This window comes from Leguminivora glycinivorella, chromosome 1, assembly GCF_023078275.1.
Source record: "Leguminivora glycinivorella isolate SPB_JAAS2020 chromosome 1, LegGlyc_1.1, whole genome shotgun sequence".
In the NCBI taxonomy this organism is placed as follows: Eukaryota; Metazoa; Arthropoda; class Insecta; order Lepidoptera; family Tortricidae; genus Leguminivora; species Leguminivora glycinivorella.
In genome coordinates this window covers 2,503,914-2,519,198 of record NC_062971.1, presented here as the reverse complement: position 1 = coordinate 2,519,198, position 15,285 = coordinate 2,503,914, and the positions used below count along the sequence as shown (strand labels likewise).

General features: G+C 37.9%; 1 protein-coding gene across 1 annotated transcript in view; it reads right to left on the bottom strand.

The window, feature by feature from the left end:
- Positions 1 to 15,285, bottom strand: part of LOC125229156 (hemicentin-2-like) — a 308,679-nt gene that overhangs the window by 241,798 nt on the left and 51,596 nt on the right. The window lies entirely within an intron of this gene.

Here is a 15,285-nt window from a genome sequence, read left to right as displayed (position 1 = left end):
TTAGGGGTCAAATAATTGACATATATCGATATATGCAAAAAAAAAAATAGAAGTCTCAAGTATAAAATGAAAAATAAAAAGTGACTTAAAAAGTCACATTTTTTTACTAAGTGCAAAATATAATTTGGTAAAGTGAATAGGTTTAATAATATGGAGGTAAAACACATTTAGATTAGATTGACGGATTGGCGGATTGATTTGAGAGGTTTAGATTGACGGGAAAGAATATCAACATAAGTTAGCCAACCTCGCGCCGCACTGTTAGCGGATTCAAACATTTATTACTAAATAAATATACATTTTATAAAGAAGATAGGTAAACGCATTTCAAATTAAAATCTATTTATACGTCATAATAATTTAAGAAAAACTAGTTCTGAAACAATTATTTGTTATACAAGATATAGAAGATACAAGATAGTCAAAGCGAAGCGAGATGTATTTTTAAACAAACATATTTTTATGAGATTTTATTCTTTTTACTTACTATAAAAATATACATATAATCATGTGAAAATTACTCTTAATACAATCTTAAATCGTCGAGTCACGGGATATGCCCTACTTTTTATTATCTTATACATTATATTGTAAGTAACTGTAGTTGACTGAATTTAAAATTTCATTAAATTTACTTTAAAATGAGTCGTTTTTATTTACTCTTGAATGAAAGTGTAAGTACTTATAGTTCAATATGGAAAAATAACAATTTGTACGTTCGTTCACACTGAGCCCGCACCCCATTCTCCTATTGGTTAAGTGAATTTACTCCTAAGGGACGCTACTTTTCCAACTGGAAAAAATCTAAAGAACAACTAGATATCAAATACGATACAACTGGAGTATAATTCAGAATTTGACAATTTGTTGCAAAATTTTTAAATTCACGACTTTATTGAGTGTTTGTTTGAACTACAGCAGCAAATGAAAGGATTCATGCATGTATCGGGAAAGTAACACATATTTAGAGATACATTATCACTTGAACTTGCGTCGTGAACAAATGGAACATGCCATAAATCGTGACTCGTGTTAGTCCGTTTTCACATTATCCGATCCGATATCGGATGTCGGAAGGATTTCCATAGAAAAAATCCAAGATGGCGCCTGTAATGTATGGGATATCGGTCCGACATCCGATATCGGATCGGATAATGTGAAAACGCACTTACTCTGGCCGCGGATTGACCCTAAAGGAAAAATTTAAAAATTCACATCTCCGGCAGGACTCGCTCGCAGACGTTATTGCATGGTAAAAACAAATTCAATAAAATTTGTTACTGTTGAAACTGGTTTTAATTGGTGTGTGTGAAATAAAGTGAACGCCGTGCGGGGGAAGCGAGCATATAACCATCAAGATTGTATCAGAACTAGACTAGGTATGTCTTATCAATTAGTAAAAACTAAAAACTGAATCAAGTTTAAATCGCGTATAATGAATTTACAATTCATCTCGACGTTTCGAACACTTTACAGCATTCGTAGTCAAAACACATTCGTGGTTTACAGCATTGGTGGTGTTCGAAACGTCGGGATGAACTGTAAATTCATTATACGCGATTTAATCCGTTTGCATAGCTTTATTTCATGAATAACTGAACTGTAAACGAAGACAATATTATGAATCAAGTTTCTTTATCATTTCTATTCATGTTGATTGCACTAATATGTCAGACAGAGCGAGTAATCACACATGCTCTAATGACTATGCCAGTTCTATAAAGTCACTCAGACCAATGTCAAACCCATGAGACCGCTAGCAGTGGGACCGCACCCCACTCTCCTATCCGCTAAGGGCCGGTTGCATCAAACCGTCTGTCACCGTGAAAGCGTTCGTTAAATTTTATTGCATGGGAAGTTCCATAGACATCTTCTGAGTGACGATGATGTGTCTGTCAAATATGGTCGGTGCAACTGGCTCTAAGTGAAGCTAATCCTATGGGACGCAAGACGGTTATATCCAGAAAAATAATATGTTCTGAATAGTAACGATCACATACAACAATCGCTCGCTAACAGTGAGGCCACACCCCACTCTTCTATCCGCTAAGTGAAGCTAATCCTATGGGACGCAAGACGGTTATATCCAGAAAAATAATATGTTCTGAATAGTAACGATCACATACAACAATCGCTCGCTAACAGTGAGGCCACACCCCACTCTCCTATCCGCTAAGTGAAGCTAATCCTATGGGACGCAAGACGGTTATATCCAGAAAAATAATATGTTCTGAACAGTAACGATCACATACAACAACCGTTCGCTAACAGTGAGGCCACACCCCACTCTCCTATCCGCTAAGTGAAGCTAATCCTAAGGGACGCCCCCATAATATGCAGAAAATATCTGCGTTCGAATGTTTTCTACGGAATATGCTTGCTAAGTGTTTTCTCCGCAGATGGCGTGGGACTAGATCTACTGGCCTATTTTTATCCATATATATGGCCTTAGCGTCTATTTCAGACGATTTATGGTGCAATGTCCGAAAGACATCGCTTTTGATGACTAAAGAGACCTATGCGAGAGCGACACATTTTGCCACACATCTGACAAGGGAAGCTTCCAACCGATTGCGACGTTTCGCTATGGTGTCTTCTTTCCCTTTTGTCAGCAAGTTTCGCAAACCAGGTCTCATCGACGAACTTGCGACCATCTCCAACGCACTTTCGCCACTCCGTCCGCTTCTCCGCAAGCTTCTCCCAGTTTTGGTAGTCGATTTTAAAGGCTGCCATGTCCCTCTTAGCGCAGTCTTTGAAGCGAAGCAATGGTCTCCCAACATCTCTTTTGGCATTCGCTACTTCGCCTACAAGAACACGGCGTGGTAAACGGGAGGGTTCCATCCTGTGCACATGCCCCAGCCAACGCAGTCGCCTCTGTTTGAGAAGCGCGGTCAGACTGGGTAGCTGTGCGATTTCTAGAACCCTCTGGTTTGTCACCCTGTCTTGCCATGATATGCCCAAGATCCTACGCAGGCAGCGCATATAGAATGAGTTGACACGGCGTTCGACTTTGGCATACGTCGTCCAGGTCTCGGCTCCGTACAAGAGTATGCTCAATACAGAAGCCTGAAAGACCAGACCAGACCTTGGTCTTAGTAGTCAGGAGTCTGTTTTGCCACACTCGAGCACGAAGCTTCCCGAAAGTAGTAGCTGCCTTGCCGATGCGAATGTCAACCTCTGCATCGAGCGAGAGATTGTCAGTTATGGTCGAACCTAGGTAGCAAAACCGATCAACCACCTCCAACTGCGTGCCATTGAGTAAAATCTGTGGGACTAAACTAACACCTTGTGCTAATACAACCGTTTTCTTGGTGTTGATGGACATGGCAAACAGGGAACAGGCCTTGGAGAATTGATCCATCATTAACTGGAGCTCACTTTCGGAGGTAGCAACAAAGGCTGCGTCATCGGCATAAAGTAGGCTGTCGACGAAAAGATCCTCGCGTTTTTTCTTTGATTTGAGGAGTGATATGTTGTACAACTTTCCGTCGGCCCTTGTATGCAGATGGATACCCTGTTGGTTATCGCTAAAAGCAGCATGTAATATAAGCGAAAAGTATATACCAAACAGGGTAGGAGCCAAAACGCAGCCCTGTCGCACGCCTCGGGAGACAGCAAACGGTTCTGACAAATTACCGTTAAAAACTACCGCGCCTTTCATGTCCTCGTGGAACGATTTGACGAGGCTCAGGAGTTTAGGGGGGCACCCAATGCTCTCTAGCGCCGTGTACATGCCATCCCTGCTGACCGTATCGAAGGCCTTGTTAAGATCTACGAAAGCCACAACAAGGGGGTTTTCTGTTCTCTACACTTCTCCTGAATTTGGCGAAGTGTAAAAACCATATCTACTGTGGATCGCCCTGAGCGGAAACCACATTGCGACTCAGGATATACGAGTTCTGCAAGCTTTTGGAGTCTGGATAAGACGACTGAACCAAAAAGCTTGCCAACTATGCTCAAAAGGGAAATGCCGCGGTAATTGTTGCAGTCGCCACGGTCGCCTTTCCCTTTGTATAGTGTGACAATGTTAGCGTCACGCATATCCTGAGGCACATATCCCGCATTCCAGCATTTACACAGCAGATTGTACAAGATTGCCCTCACGCTTTCAAGTTTTACAATTTCGGCTTGGGTACCGTCGCCTCCAGGACTCTTGCCACGCTTTAGCCGACCTATAGCTTTGGTCAGTTCCTAAATGGACGGTGGATCATCTAACTCGAACCTTACATCTAGTTTGGGCATGCACAATGCTGCTTCCGGATGAATGTCTATTGAGTTCGAATAGAGATCGGTGTAGTGTTCCACCCAACGGTCGAGTTGTTTTTGACTATCTGTTATGATAGTACCGTTGGCATCCTTAAGAGGGGCTGTTTTCCTTGCTACAGGACCAACGATTCGTTTGAGGCCTTCATAGACACCGCCTATGTTCCCGCAGTCCGCGCACCGTTGTATAGTGCGGCCAAGATCCAACCAGTACGAGTTAGCAAAGTACCTTGCACTTCGTTGTAGTGCAGCTTTAGCTGTACGAAGAGCTTTGTTGGTTTCCGGACTGGGACTCAGACGGTGTCTCAGGGCGGCTTCGCGCTTTGAGTCCAGTAGGGGTTGCAGATGTTCGATGTTGTCTGCGAACCAGTCCTGAGATTTGGTATTCTGATGTCCGAATACCACAGCTGCGCTCTCAGTTAGTAGTTTTTTGGCATTCTCCCACTCGACGTCTATAGGTGTAATAGAGTCCCAATCAGCAATTTGCGATTTTGCCAAGCACTCAAACTCTCGGAGTTTTTCGTCATCCCTAGTATTAGGAAGATTTTTTTTTTTTTATCCATACTACCCATACTAATAATATTATAAACGGGAAAGTGTGTGTCTGTTTGTTTGTCCGTCTTTCACGGCAAAACGGAGCGACGAATTGACGTGATTTTTTTCAGTGATGATAGTTGAAGGGACGGAGAGTGACAAGGGCTACTTTTTGTCTCTTTCTAACCGCTCACTTCCCTGAAATGGGGGGTGGAAGTTTGTAGGGAGCATTCCGCACTTTTCGAATCTAATGCGAGCGAAGCCTCGTGCAAAAGCTAGTTATTTTAATAAACGTCTGCGATCTCGATACGTTATGGATTATTTCAATGTTAAATATGGCGTTTTTGAATGAAGAAACCACAAACATACAAATCTTTAGGCACATGACTGATAGCCAGTGTCTCACCAAAAATCAATATAATTTTCATAAAGATGGAGAAAAAAAGCGGCACCACTACTGATTGATATTCGAGTAAAGAAGCTACATCTGTTTATAGACACCGTGTTTTTTTTTGTTTTCCGTTAAATTCGACACGTAGCTGTGCCTCTGGTCACCAGAAGCACATCTCTGACACTGGCGATCAAATATATTGAATGAGCTGCATGCCTAGCACACAGTCTTAGCTCGTGTAGGTGAACGAGTACTATGCTTTTATGAGTGAAATATGACAGGTCGACTGTTCGTGTTTTTGACATGCGGTAACTTTGAGGTAACCGAGAGGGGCGGGCGGCACTTTCAGCGGGGAGCGGGAGTGGCCATACTGTACGATAGTACTCTTTATTATACTGTGCCAGAAGTATCTATAACATTCTTTGAACATATAAAGAAAATCGAATCAAATAAAACTAGATATTAAGTATGAATTTCCAGTAAGAACATTGATGTCATTTGTATTTCTTAGAACTCTTGATTGCGGATCGCTAGAACATAGTTACGTGATACGACTATGCATATGTACCTATGTGAAACTACTCTGAAATACTAATGGGGGTAAAAGTACGGTTTGAAATACTGGTACTATACAGAAAATGGCTTCGTAGAAATGTTCATTAGTGGAGAAGTAACTAGTAGGTATTTATTACTGAAAATTGAAATAATTATTTGAACTCGCACGTGAAATAGCTAATACAGAGGCTGAATTATAATTAAGTAGGTAATTTAATTAGCTGACAGAATAAATAAAATGGGTGTACTTATAATAAGCCTTGGAGTAATGAGTCAACTTTATACATAATTTGACGACCGGTCTGGCTCAGTCGGTAGTGACCCTGCCTGCTAAGCCGCGGTTCTGGGTACGAATCCCGGTAATGGCATTTATTTGTGTGATGAGCACAGATATTTGTTCCTGGGTCATGGATGTTTTCTATGTATATAAGTATATATTTATCTATTTAAGTATGTATATCGTCGCTTAGCACCCATAGTATAAGCTTTGCTTAGTTTGGGGCTAAGTTGATCTGTGTAAGGTGTCCCCAATTTTTTTTTTTTTATAATTTTATTATTGTCGGCTAATGAAAGTAGGTACAAGTGTCAAAACGTGGACAAACATATCGTCACTACTTTTAAAAAAACTTGTATGTTCGTCTGTCAATGAAAAGAAAATTGTAGTAAGTATGTATGGAATACATATAGATTTACTGCGTTTTAACTTTGAGGAGCAGCGTGAGATACGAGATTTTTTCAAAGTAGTGACGATATGGACATCTAAAGAAAAATGACACGCTATCAATTTATAATTTTTTGTTTCTTATAGTTAAGTAGATAAGTCTTTTATATTTCACCGAGTAAAAAACTTTCACTAAAATATCGGTATATTTATTGTTGAAATAGTACAGCAACACCAACAGCATACGTATTGTATGCGGAGGAGCTATTAAGCTAAGGAGTAGTTATACTTGCCGTAAATACAATGTACATATCTAAATTTTTACAGTCACCGGAATAAATAAGTGATGATTTCTGTACCTTGTCGCTTTTAACCGTTGACAATTTCGTATGACATTTTAAACAAGACGTTAATGTGACAAGGTATAAAAATCATCAAATATGTATATTCAAAATAAAAATGCGAGATATCGTAGCCAGCTATCAGGTTATATAAAACAAGCACTCTTTTAGTTTTAACTAAAACTAAATACCATCGAACCGGTTACACCGCTTAAGCTTTGTTAAATTGGATACCTGATTGGCGAGACGTTCCCATTTAACTTTTTCCGTATCCTGAAAAGTGGTGGCCATTTTTAAAACTAACAGGGGCATTAATTCGCGTCCGCCTATGCTCGTGGAAATGTAAAGGACAGTTTTCAATTAAACCTTTCTACTTCCTGGATACCTCTGGATTGGGAGGATTCCACGGGCTGTCTCGTACAAACGCAGTAAGGTCAGTCGGGGTAATAGTAACTGCGGTGCAGTTGTAACTAAAATAAATAAAAATGAATATTGGGGACACCTTACACACATCAACTTATCAACTTAGCCCCAAACTAAGCTAAGCTTGTACTATGGGTGCTAAGCGACGATATACATACTTAAATAGATAAAGATAAATACATATTTATATACATAGAAAACATCCAAGACTCAGGAACAAATATCTGTGCTCATCACACAAATAAATGCCCTTACCGGGATTCGAACCCAGGACTGCGGCTCAGCAGGCATGGTCACTACCGACAGCCAGACCGGTCGTCAACTAATCGAAATACCTCGTATTTTACATCATTTTCTGTAGTGCCATATATGTCCAGATAGCGTATAAGCTCTTTCATCATTTCACCGTAGATGGTGTTGATAGACCTAATGATCTCTGATCTACACGATCGTGTAGTTTTCGACGAAATTGGTAGTAAGTTGCGCTTTTTAAGCAGGCTATCATTTTTCTGTAGGTACATTGCCTTAAATAAAGATCTTCTTACACAAGTCAATTTTATGAAAATTCTCGTTTGTACGGGACAATGATAGACTTTTTCATGTTATGCTCGATTGCATGTTGTAAAAACCTATGTTCGGTTGCATGTAGTACTTGGTCGTACCTAAATTGGCCTTTCTTTTCATGTGTTTAAGGTTTTTTTTTTGTTCTGATAATAAGGAGAAACCTTTATAATGGTATCACTGGCTACATTTTGTCTCTTTCTAATCCCCCACTTTCCTAAAATGGGGGGATGGATGTTTGTATAGAGCATTCCCCAATTTTCGCGTATTTAAAAGGTCAGTAAGGCACATGTTAATTACCTATGTTATTTAAATACTTTTTATACTACATCCATTTTCCAGTTTCTATGGAGCATTCCGCAGTTTTTAAATTTTTCGCAAGCGAAACCGCGGGAAGAAGCTAGTACAAAATAAACACAAACACAAAATTACTCAATAAATTTCTCTATATCGCGAAATTCGCGAAACACCTCATATAACTCATATACAGGATGATTCCACGCTTTCCAGCTAACGTCTCAATTCGCGCAAGTTATATTTCTACATTTACGTATTCAGCGCGGCGGCGGAACACCCAGTGAATATGTTAAACCTCGGGGGAGCTGTGGCCGATATTGTTTGAAATTCTACGGGATTCTAGATACAGGGTGAACGGTGGGGGAATCACAATTCCGTTTTTAGTGCTCGCGGGTGTGTGAAATTTTAAGCTTAAGTTTACGATACGTTTGATAAGTAGGTATAGTAATATTAGTAATACAGAGTAACCCCCTTATTCATAAACGTACTCTAAAGTTATCAAGCCGATAAAGTTCGTTTGTTCTTTTCTATCACACCAATACGTCGGAAAGGGGTTTAAATTGATGATGTGTTCCTGTTATCCCTCACTAGGGACATAGGGCTCTTAGAAGAATCTTCCACTTTTCACGATCCTGGGCGACTGCTTCCGAATCCTTCCAGCCTAGTCCACTTGCGCCAGCCTCCTTCTCCACTGACCGCCTCCACGTGGTACAAGGCCGCCCCGACCGTCTACTGCCAGGTGATTGCCAGCCAGATACCCTGCTTGGACAGGTGGTTGTCTGCTCTTTCTTTTAGAGGATGTTAAACCAATCTCTCCGTCATAAGTAATGTTATTTTTTTTTGTATATTCATTTAAGATCGTTAAATAAAGTGAGCTTGCTTAGTCTCATATCAAAATTATAACACAACCCTATATGGACGCATCAAATAAGCATGCGCAAGGTAAGTGGGCGAATAAATGAATGGCGAACATTTGACCAGTAACTGGATTACTTTGATTACGCAGTCGTGATGGATGGTAGTTACACTGGTCATCCTCATATCAAAGCTCGGTATGGGATGGTAATGTGGGGCAAGTTGATTGTGATGTACGCTTCCCATTCAATGATAGTGAGTCGCGACGCGGTTAGATCTGCGCGAATCAATTTGATGAGCTGCGAGCTGGTGAACAATGAATGTCTACTTTAAAATAAATAAGTAATTTGTGCAGTTCGTTTATTACATATTTAGTCAATAAAAGCGATAATTCTATATTGTAAACCGCGGCATATAACCATAAATTCGTGACACAGATGGGCCATTTTTTTTTTCAAAGTAGTCCACCCCACTTTTTTGTACCACTGTCTTTCGATCCTGATAGGAGAAAAAAAATGTCCCAAGATTTCATGCGCGGATCATGGGGGTCCTGACCCCCCCCTGGAGCCTAAGTTGGCCATACAAATAGATCCCGTGACCCCCCCTGGGGCCCCGGGCCTTTACCACGTGACCCCCCCCTGGGCACGAAGCTGGATCCGCGCTCGCAAGATTTCCATACATTTTTCAAACCTTCCATTCCGTTACCGCCATACAAAATGTATGAAAAAATGGTGACGGAAAACTTTGGGACACTTTTTTTCTCCTATTAGGATTGAAAGACTCCCGATTCTGAGTGGAAACCACATAAAAATTTCCAAATCCAAAAGTGGGGTGGACACTGGACAACTTTAAAAAAAAATTGAATTACTCAGAACGTATCCACAAATGTGTCGCACGCTCTACATCATTGTCAATAGAGTATAAGTAGCGTAAGCTTATGCGTTAAGTAGCCACTAATAAATAACCAGCTCGGCGTCCAAAAGCCTGCGATGGTTAATCGCTTCGTGTAGCCTTCAGACCGCTTTGTTCGGTTTTGATCGACAAAATGTAACTAGCATTGGAAATACATACTTGTATACTGTAAATATTATAGTTTAGTAAGGCACATGTTAATCATGTTATTTCAATACTTTTTAAACAACATAAAATCCATTTTTCAGTATTTATGAATAGTACTTTGTACCCCACAACATGACTCCATATTGCAATCTCAAATATATAAATGCAAAGTAAATTCATTTTAATCCAAAATCTTGAAAAATAAATTGACATTCAATCAATTTATTTATCCATAAAATGTACAACGTGTTTAATATAGCCATTAATAAATAACCAGGTCTAGTACAATAGTACTGTCAATGTCGGGATCACTAATAGAGGCGTGTAGCCATCAGTCCCTGTCGCTCTCGGCCGACGGCTGCGACCGACAAAATGCAGCTAGCATTGGAAAATATAGATTTATTCGAACGTAAGTAAGCCAAATGCCAATAAAATCCTTTTATCTTAAATTAAAACGATTAAAGCTGCACTTTTGTAGTAATTAGTGTTAAAATTCTTACCCCAAAATCTTAGGCCATATTGCAATCTCTAATATACATATGTAAAGTTAACGCGTATCAAACCAAAACTTGAGAAATACATATATCTTCTTCAAACTTAAGAGCTGGGGATCGATTTTTGAATCTCGAACGCATGAATTCGCCGTTCGAAAGTCGTAGCATTACGTCGTTTTCCACAGACTTTCGAACGGCGAATTCATGCGTTCGACATTCAAAAATCGGTCCCCTGTGCTCTTGTCGGCGAAGCGATCTTCAACTTGTCTTGCCCTCTGCCAACTCCTTCACCTTTTGATACGACAAGACCTGAACCTTCTCTTTTATTTGTTTGAAATTTATATTCACCAATTCAATCAATTTCTTTTATCCATATAAAGTACAACGCGTTAAGACGCTACAGGAGGGGTCAATTCTCCACACAAACGCTCTCAACTATTTTCTCCCTGGTTTTTTTAGATAGAGAAATGATTTTTTTTCAACACAGATTATTATTATTTTTATCTGTGTCGGACCATTTAGATTTTTTTGATATTCTTATTTTTAAAGACGCTAGATCGCTATCCCATCAAATATTCCAAAAACGGCGTTATTGATTATGGCGTAAAAAAAGGTGTGGTTTCAATTGATGACAATTAGCAAAAAAATAAAAATAAACACACAGATTATTTCATTGATATTCAGATTCTCAAATTCCGTTACGATTGGTTACGTTTTGAAGGAGGAAAAATAGTCGAGAGCGGAACCTCGATTTTAAAGAGTTTTTGGCAATATCTTTAACTGAGTTGATCTTTTTTTTCGATAAATCTACTTAATAACACTAGTATTCCTTTCAATTTTAGCATTTTTGCTCCTGTAGCGTCTTTAAGTACAGTTATTTCTAAATACATACGAACGAATAACCAGTTCAAGTGCAATAGCTCGAGATCGCTAATAGGGCCAGGTGCCGTAGCCGAATGGCATTTCTGCGACGCGAAACGATAACGAAACGCCGCGAAAGGTAGTCTGGCTCTGTCGCGCCAATACGCAAGAGCGATAGAGACAATTATCTACGAGCGTTTCGTTTCGTGAGCGTTTGTGCCATTCTGCTACGTACCCTATAGCCATCAGACCCATCAGTCCGCGTCTCTCCCAACTGACGGCAGCGACCGACAAAATGCATCGAGCGATAAGTGTCATTTGTTGGTTCTAACGATACACGTACAGGTCCATTCACCAGAATAGGGAACTTCTGTAGTTAAAATAAAATATTTTATACCATGCACGAAATAAAGCATTAGATAATAATAAAAAAACAGAGATAGAAGTAATTTTTTAATCCAATTTCTATTTAATAAAAATCAGGTAGAAATACATAAAGTAACTGAGTTGACCGTGACGTCACTCGACTCGATTTCATATTAATTCCATATCTCAAAATTCTGGAATTCATATTAATTCCATATACTCAAAATTCTGGAATTAATAAAACCGAGTCGAACTCACGGTCTCAGTCCTACCTGTTTTTAAATAGAAATTGGATTAAAAATTGTCATCAAGTAAGCAAGTCGTTACAATTTTTAAAAAGAAGCTGATTTGACTAGGAGGTAAGTAGCCTATTGCAATGAATAGAACGATCGACTGAATGAATTTACAATGAGATGATTATTTTTGAATGGTTTTTTTAAAATTTTATATAAAAAGTGTAGGTACTTATATTTTTTTAAATAATCATTAAAAAAACAATTTTTGCTATTAAACCACCGACCTAACAGTAACTTGATATACACAGACGCCCAACAATATTTTTGTGATTAAAATTTATAATTATGCTATACTAAAGCTTAAAAACTACTTTAGTATCCAAAGTGTTATTTCAATTAAAATTATATCAACTTACTCCTAAAATTAAAACTCGTTAGACTTAGCTCCGCCGTATTTAGGTAAACATTTTCGTTTTTCCGATCTAATAACCAAGGAAATTTCACAAATAACAATTTTGTCAACTACTCGGGCAGTCGCAAACACGAAAACTCGACGCTTTTAAGCTTTAATATTAATTTAGGAATATTTCACATTTCGTTAGCAGATATTTTGCTTAAAATACTATGAATTTCCCAAATACTTCGTTCTTGGAATAACTTTAATTTCAGGTTACATTTTAGGATATCATTATAATTATTTTTAAACATAATTTTATCCGCTTAGGAAAGGAGTAAATTGTTCCACGAATTATCTATAAGTAGGCAGCGTTTTTACTGTAAAATATCTAACAGAGGTGCTGTGTGTGTATGTGTATAACCTAACCACAAAATTAAAATTTTTGAAAAACCCCCGACCGCGACATAGTGGACCGATTTTCATGAAACATGGCTAAGAACACTCCCGACTAACTCAGCTTTCAGACAAAAAAAACTAAATCTAAATCGGTTCATCCGTTCGAGAGCTACGATGCCTCAGACACACATACAGACAGACAGACATACACACAGACAGACACGTCAAACTTATAACACCGTCGTTTTTGCGTCGGGGGTTAAAAACAGGTTTTGCAGGTTTGCAAAAAAGAGTTAAAATATAATAGGGGCGCTACCGTCTACGTAAACCGTTTGACATTTGGCATCTATTGAGTTACTATTGTATGAGAAAATGTCGAAAATCACATGTTCGAAGTACGAAATTCCGAAAGACATGATATCGAAACTCAAAATTGCTAATGTACGAAATTCCTAAAGATGCATGCCCTACTACACTTTTAATCGACCGATCTCATTTTTAACCGACTTCAAAAAAGGAGGAGGTTCTCAATTCGACTGAATTTTTTTTTTTTTTTTTTGTATGTATGTTACTCGATATCTCCGAGAATCGTAGACCGATTTTCAAAATTTTTTTTTGATCGAACGGGTATAACCCCGAGATGGTCCCATTGGCACCAAGTCGTGGTCTGATGATGGGATCTTGGAGAAATCGAGGGAACTCTTCAAATGTTATAGGCACATGTAATGTTTTTTGTGTATTTTTCAAAGGTGCACCAGTATTTGCGCCTGGTGGTAATAATTTTATGTGGCTGAGCTGATGATGGAAGGTCAACTCCTCAACGGTTAGGAGTTAAAGGACAATTCTTTCACTACTGTACATATATTCGAACTGATACATATAATATCACTAGGAACCACTAAAAATCAACAAATAAATTAACTTTTTAACAAAAAATAAAACCGCCTTCAAAAAAAAAGCGTGTTACAAAACACGGAGAAACTAAAAAGCCAAAAATAATAAACCTTCGAATTCAGATTTCTTATCGGATTGCAATAATCTAAACATCCAAATTATAAACAAATCAATTATTTTTGGAGTCGGGACCAGCCTGCGTATGGTTGGGTAGGGCAAATAGGAAATAGCAAGGCGACGAACAGGTCTGGTACCGACTACAAAAATAATTGATTTGTTTATAATTTGGATGTTTAGATTATTGCAATCCGATAAGAAATCTGAATTCGAAGGTTTATTATTTTTGGCTTTTTAGTTTCTCCGTGTTTTGTAACACGCTTTTTTTTTGAAGGCGGTTTTATTTTTTGTTAAAAAGTTAATTTATCGAAATTCAATATTCCTTTGTCCAAAATGCCTTATACCAATACTTCGAAAGTCGATATATCTAGTTCTTAAAATTGCTACTTTCTAAAATCCCTAATGATCATTTTTTGAAAAGAATTACCATATCTACCTCATGTTCAGTGTAGGAACTTGTAGGGTTCAGTAATAGTTTCCCATAAGACATAACAAGCTTAGAATAAAACTTGAAAATCTTTATAATGGTGTATTTTTAATATGTTTCAACAGACTTCTTGGACATACGACAAACATTTTTCGAAATTTCGTAATTAATAAATTTTAAACTTAGGTCAACTAAACGTAGGAAAAATGTCGATAGTATTTTCGTACATTAGCAGTATTGTCCTTTCGGCATTCTTAAAATAGGCCAATTAACCATAGGACATGCAAATGCATGTGTAATAATTTCGTACAATAGCAATTTTGATTTTCGATATCATGTCTTTTGGAATTTCGTACTTCGGACATTTGATTTTCGACATTATGCTACGTACCCGTCGCAAATATAACATTTTATTTTCAAATTTTTATTTTCATGTTTAATGTAATTATGTTTTTTTTAACAGTGATTTATTTTATGTACTTACTTGTCTTTGGACTTTATGTTGTCTGCAATAAACGGATTTATTTTATTTATTTATTTAACCTTTATTGCACAACATAAAGTACAAATGGCGAACTTAATGCCTTAAGGCATTCTCTACCAGTCAACCATTGGACCAAACAGAAACTTACAATTGGTGCGGAAAATAAAAAAGAAATTTAAATAGATATAAGTCACTATCTAAATACTATATGCATCATCAATATACATACATAAATAAGTACAATCATATACATACATAAACTAACTAAAATATATAATATACATATATATACATATATATAGTACCCATTTAACCATTACTGTCTAACAACGTTGGTGTACCTGCGAGAAGTGTTTACGTAATTGACGTTTGAAGGAAAACTTGCTCTGTGCTTGTCGTATTGCGAGAGGGAGATTGTCATAATAAATTAATAAATAAAACGGAATTATTATAATAAAAATAGATCCATTTTTTCTTTTTTTTTTGTACCTGTAACTGTGCCATGTTATATAAATTAGTCCGTATAAGGTTAATAGCAGTACTAACACTTTCCGAATTACTTCAACAATTTAACGACTCCCAGTCCTCGATTTCCGAATCGAAATTTAAGCAGTAAGTAGTCAAATTTACGATCCCATTTTACGATGGAAATCTAAAGCACCAGATACCTGTC